Here is a 6,171-nt window from a genome sequence, read left to right on the forward strand (position 1 = left end):
GGAGACAGAAATTCACTCTGGACTTGCTCAGAGGCCCTTTTAAATTCTGTTCTTACTGTTTGTGTTCCGGAGTTGGAAACTTGGCACTGAAAATGGATGCCACGACTGAGCCTTGGCACAAATCAAGTCGTGTGTAGTGAGTAGCAGAAGTTGGCATGGCATGAAACTAAACTGTGGGCAGGGTACAGCTATGATTGCTGTTTTGGCATGTAGGTTGCTCCCATGCAGATCCTGAAAGTCCCACAAACTACATGTTCAGCAGGGCAGTCTCGGTTCCAGTCATTGCTACTCTCTCTTTGTAAAACTTCATTAAAAGCTTCTACATAGAATGCAAACTAGGCTCCATATACATATGGAGTTGATTTTGACATGTTTGAAACCCAGGCTTACCTATAAAAATGACCTTTTAAAAATGAAACAAAACAGAGACTGAAAGTTTAGGAGCTCCTGCAACGGTAAACTATTTTAGATGTTCAAACGCCCTCTGCAAATACAAAGGATGGGTGGAAAAGGCCATAGGTGCAGTGGGTCAGTTTGGCTGGCTGTTGACTGGAAGATTGGTGGTTTGTGCACAACCAGGGATGGCTGTGGGCGATTCTATCCCCCCCCCCCTTTCCCCCTTCCCCTTCTTCTTCTTTTGACAAAGTAATAACCATAAATAATAATAAAAATGTGCACCCCACCACTGAGACCATTCCATTGTAACTATCCAACCTTGCAAAATTTCAACACCTTCGATGGTTTGACCCCTTTCCATTTTAGCAGTACAAATTCTACAAACCCCTTCCGTTATCTCCTCAAAATCATTTCTCCTGCGCAGTCCTCGTCTTACCTCAATGGCACATGTCAATTTATCAGTAATAGATACATCCCACGCCTCTTTATACCATTCTTCCATATTATATTCTGCTTGCCTCTTCCGAGATTCTATTATAAATTGGATGGTCAAGCTGACATCTGGATAGACTATCAATAGCCACTAGCCACAATAGCTCTGCTCTGCCGCCATGGTTGGAGACAGTAATTTTTCTGAATACCAGTTGCTGGAAACCACAGGAAGTGAGAAGGCTCTTGTGCTCATGTCCTGCTTGCAGACTTTCCACTGGGGCACTTGGTTGGCCACTGTGGGGTCAGGATGTAGGGCTGAATGGGGCACTGGTCTGATGCAGCTGGTTCTTGTTATGTTCTTAAGGTTTGCTAAAATCCTATTGAACTCAGCAGGGCATACTAAACACTTATAGGGTTGTACTGTTAGATCTACGTACGTTTTTTGATGGAAGTGTGAAATTTCTCTACCAGGACCGTAAGACTTGATATCCACAGGCAAAACAGGTTTGCCATGCATTAGGCTAGGGGATGTGACTTGATTGAAACTTGCAAAGAAGACCAGCTGACTATAATCAAAATACCACGGATGGAAATTTCTATGCAAATATGAATCTTTAGCATTGTGGGTGTCGGAGCAGAGTTTGACATATTTTCCAATCCTAAATGGGTTTCTGAGATACAATACCTCTCTCTCTCTTTTTGTGTGGCTTCCCCCTCCCCATTTACATTTTGGTAAAATTACACTTCCTTCCACTCTGCCTCCTATAGCGATGGGATTTCAGAGGCTTCACTTTTCAATCATAATTCGCAGGATTCTTTTAACATGATGTGAGCACAACACCGTCTTTGTTCATAGCTAGGAGCTTTTCGAAATATCATTACTGAGATAAGATCTCTGATTCACAGAAGGCCGGACAAAGCACTTTTTAATGCCATTTGGTTAAGAAGGTAAAATGTCTTGCGGACAGGTTAAGTATTTAAAATGATAATAAACACTTAGTGAGGGGAAGCTTTGCTGTTCAAAGCCACAAATATGAGCTTGAGTGATTCACTAATTCCTTAGGACCTGGGCCGGACAGCTGTGATAGAGAAGAAAATGTATCATCATATAGATAGTTGATGGATGGATGATCAGCGGAGAGTTAAAATGGTTTTCATTCAGAGTTGTAATTACAAATGGATTATTTGATCCCCCTGTAATTCAGCGGGTAATCTGAGCATCAGCTGTATATAACTCATTATTATTATTTTTAAAAATGTGTTTATTGAGTTTTCAAAAACAACAGCATGCAGACAAGACAAACAATGAATAAAGAACAACAAGTGTGTGGAGCACATTGTTGCAGTTAGAATGAAATAAACAGAAGGTTCAGTACACTTTTGCAGACATAATAAAATAGATTCTGCAAAGGGAATCTATTTTAGGCATGTATTGTTGGGGGGCCTATGCAGCACATTATTTTTGTGAGGCATATAAACAGATCATGCAAACTCAAAATGGTCTTATTTCTTAACCCCTCTTATCACCCTCCTGTGATGGCTTAAATTCTCAGACAAAGCAGCGGTCCCACACCCTCTCAAACCATCCATCCATAGAGAGACACAGTGCAGACTTCCAGCTTCTGGTGATTTCTAGTCTGGCTGCAGCCAGCAACAGAGCTAGCAGCTCCTTGTGAACAAGAGTGGGATTTAAATCACTTTCAATTATATCTTGTATGTTTGCTTGTTTTGTGTTATATATTTACTTTTAGCTAAATGACCACAAAACTAGGAAGAGGACAGAAAGAAAAAACAAACAAACAGGAAGAAACACCAGGGCGCTTTCAGACTGTGGCTGTTTTTGGGTCTCAGTGCACCAACACAGCTAGTTGTAGTGCGGCCACAGTCTTGCCTCCTGGACAAGGAGGAGAATGGTCTGAGGAAAGGCATGGAGAACCTTATTTGGCTGCATGGCCTGAGGTTCCTAACCCATAGGTTCACCCATAGGTTTAGCGAAGTGCAAGTTAGGGAAACACTTGTCCTACCAACCCTACTGTATCACTGTGAAACACCGACCACTTATAAATGCCATCTCCAGCTCCTCAAAAGATTCCATCAATAGTTTCTCCAAAAAATTTTCCACATCACTTGGGAAGACAGGTGAACTAATATCAGTGTACTGGAAGAAGCAAAGATCACCAGTGGAGAAGCAATGATTCTTCAACATCAACTTCACTGGACTGGTCATGTTGTGTGGATGCCTGATGATTGTCTTCCAAAGCAACTACCTGTACTCTATTTCAAACTTAAAAACAGAAAGTGTAATGCTGGTGGTCAACAAAAGAGGTTTAAAGGCTCTCTCAAGGCAAATCTTTAAAAACGTAGTATAAACACCGACAACTGGGAAACACTAGCCTGCAAGTGCTCCAATTGGAGAACATCCTTTACCAAACGTATCATGGGCTTTAAAGACACTCGAACTCAGGACAAAACGGAGAAACACACTAAGAGGAAGGCATGCTTGGCAAACCCTCACCATGATCAACTTCCGCCTGGAAACCTATGTCCCCACTATGGAAGGATGTGTGGGTCCAGAATTGGCCTCCACAGTCATTTGCGGGCTCACTGTTAAAACCATGTTTATAGAAGGCAATCTTACTTGGCTACTGGTGATCATCAAAGAATGAAGAAGGGAAACACTAACTCAGAGAAAGAGAGATGGGTGGGGGGGAGAGAAGGAGCCCAGTTATTAGTAGCAAATTCGTGGGTTTTTGTTTTTAAAAGAACCCTGGAAGCACTTTTAGGTCAGTTTTTAAGCGCCTTTGTATGACTAGAACATTTGCTAGCCCCTTAATGAGGTAGCGTCTGCATATTAAGGAAACTAATGAATGTATGGTGTGGTAAAATAGCACATAGATTTTCTTTTAAAAGCATCAATCAGTCAATCAATCAATCAATCAATCAATCAAGGTGGGGAAATTCCTGATCTTTTAAAAGGGTCATTCTGTTCTAAATTTCCTGTTTCTCAGTGTTGAAGGCTATTAAAAAAATAATAATAATATGTGTCGGCACCAGGTAGTAGTTCATAAAAGCTGAACTTTTATTCCGTTTCCTGTTCATGGAAATGTTAAGCTTTTAAGATTTGTCAATTGTCCCTTTGTGTTTATTAAGAGGACACCATTGCATTCTGAATTCTGAGATCCAAAGGAAATACCTCTATTCAAATCCAAACATTGGGAAACGATAAATTGCCAGTAATAAAAAATACCCCTTTCTTTGCTGAGATAAGCTATGGAATTGGAGTGTTGTGTTTTCCATCACTAGCAAAGTGGTCACATACAACTTATGCACCACCAGCCTCACAGCTGATTGTCAAATCGTCTCTGCACAGCATCCACAGAGCCAGCAAATCTCGCACAAGGGAGCAATTCACTGACTCTGCTAATGGATCTACATCAATATAAGTGGCCATTGAATTGTACCAAACGCTTGTAGAATCACAAAGTGATAATCCTTCGATCTGTGCTTCCTTCCATTTCCTTGTTTCACCCATCTGACAGCATCTGTGAAAAAGATATGGCAAATTTCCTGTGTATTCAATCATCTGCTGGTTTACAGCTTGGACAAAAAAGCAAAAAGAAAAGAAAAGAAGAAAGACTCCCACAAGGACGTTAAAAGCATAAATAGAAGGAGCTTAGTGAGGCAAGTGTCTCCATGGATGGAAGAAACCATGCATTGTCTGATATGCTTCCACAGAAATTGCACTGGTCTTTAAAGGCACTTCCTCCTTGGAGCTCCTAAACAGAATGTCAGTCTCTCGATTGTCCCCAAGTCCCCACCCATGTGTAAAAGGGCTGGTTTATTAGATTGGGGATGGGGCACCTGTGGCCCTCCAAATGTTGCAGAGCTACAACTTCCATCCTCTCTTACCGTTGACCTTGCTGGCTGGGGATGATGGGCGCTGGAGTTCAAAGTGCATCTGTGCAAGAATGTTGCATGAGAAAAGTCAAACTCAACAATGTACATTGGAAGCTGCCAAGTCAGACCCAGATTGTCTGCATTGTCTGGCAGCGACTCTCCAAGGTTTCAGACAGACCACATTCCCAGAGTACCTAACCCTATCTGTGTAGCAATTGCAGGGCTGGACTCTCGTTTAAGCTCTTGCACAAGTGTTTAGGGAACAGTGCTAGCAAGCTATTTCCCTTCCGCCCACAGTTCTCTGGCTCTGTTTTTGTGAAATTCCAACCTGGTCTCAAGCCAAATAAACAATGAAGAGAGAGGAAACCGATATTTGGGAATACTGTATGTTCCAAAACCCTATATATGCTTTTTCTTATATGTGTCTGTGGAGTTAATCTGAGCCAGGGTTTAACTGGACTCAGCTCCAGAGACTGATTTCAAATACCAGGGCTCTGCACTTAAAGCAGAAAAGTGAGAGAGACTCTGGGGATGTGCAGAATGTTTTTCTTAAGTCCCAACTGGGCTGCGTCCACTGCATGTGAAGACAGGCTCTCGTGGATCGAGCAGACAAGACCAAGAATAGGTCCAATGATCAAAAAGGTGGTTTCTTCATGTGCTGTAGAGGGAAGCAAGGGTGCCTGCCAACTTGAATAAAATATTGGGGGGACCCAGGTAAGCCCCACCCCACATAATTGATCACAACACATAGTGCATGCACACCATTTGAATGGCAATACCCATCAACTTTGGGAGCTCCCAGACCCCTCAAATATTTAAGGGGGGGTGAAGGGACCTCAGCCCCTAGGAACTGGCTCCTATGGAGGGAAGTGAGAAGTAGATGGGACTTGTCAACCTGGAAAGGGAGCTCATTTAAGAGAAGGGAAATTCTGATCCTGAACCTCTTCTGCCTTGCAAGATATCTTTGGGAGAAGAAAAGAGTAGGGGGTAGACCCTACACAAATCTGGAGTGGAGTCCCTAAGACTGTTGGATGGTGCTTTGTACACCTCCTTCCGGCAACTCCTGCAGCCAAGCTGGTGCCAAACATATTGCTCTGCTTTCCTTTGGATTACATCGGCAAGGTCAAGAAGGGGGTCTTGTCACCTGGGCAGCCCACTACTTCCATACAGACTGCCCAGGCTTGCACCCCGGAGAGGTCACTTTGGAGCTGCTTCTCCAAGTGAATATAATGTACTTCAGTCAAGCGTATTAAGCACCTCTTGGTGATCAGTAATATAAAAGGGATGGTTCAGGATTAGAGAATATGGTAGAGAAGGATGTCCAGTTGTCCATGTTGAGTGGAGATTCAATTGCCAGTCTGATTGGCTTCTGTATCTGGAAGGGGGAAAGGTGCAGCAAAATGTTTTGGAGTTGCCTAGAGTAACAAGTGCCTGGAATTTCTGTTC

At 42.7% G+C, this 6,171-nt stretch overlaps 1 long non-coding RNA gene across 1 annotated transcript; it reads right to left on the reverse strand.

The window, feature by feature from the left end:
- Window positions 1-2,275: 2,275 nt before the first annotated feature.
- On the reverse strand, window positions 2,276-6,161 carry LOC308459605. The gene is made up of 3 exons (XR_013978214.1): window positions 5,983-6,161; window positions 4,738-4,786; window positions 2,276-4,370 (listed from the first exon to the last, which is right to left on the reverse strand). It is a non-coding gene; the product is annotated as an uncharacterized lncRNA (long non-coding RNA).
- Between the last annotated feature and the right edge of the window lie 10 nt (window positions 6,162-6,171).

Source organism: Podarcis pityusensis (genome assembly GCF_964106645.2).
Source record: "Podarcis pityusensis genome assembly, chromosome: 12".
Lineage (NCBI taxonomy): Eukaryota > Metazoa > Chordata > Lepidosauria > Squamata > Lacertidae > Podarcis > Podarcis pityusensis.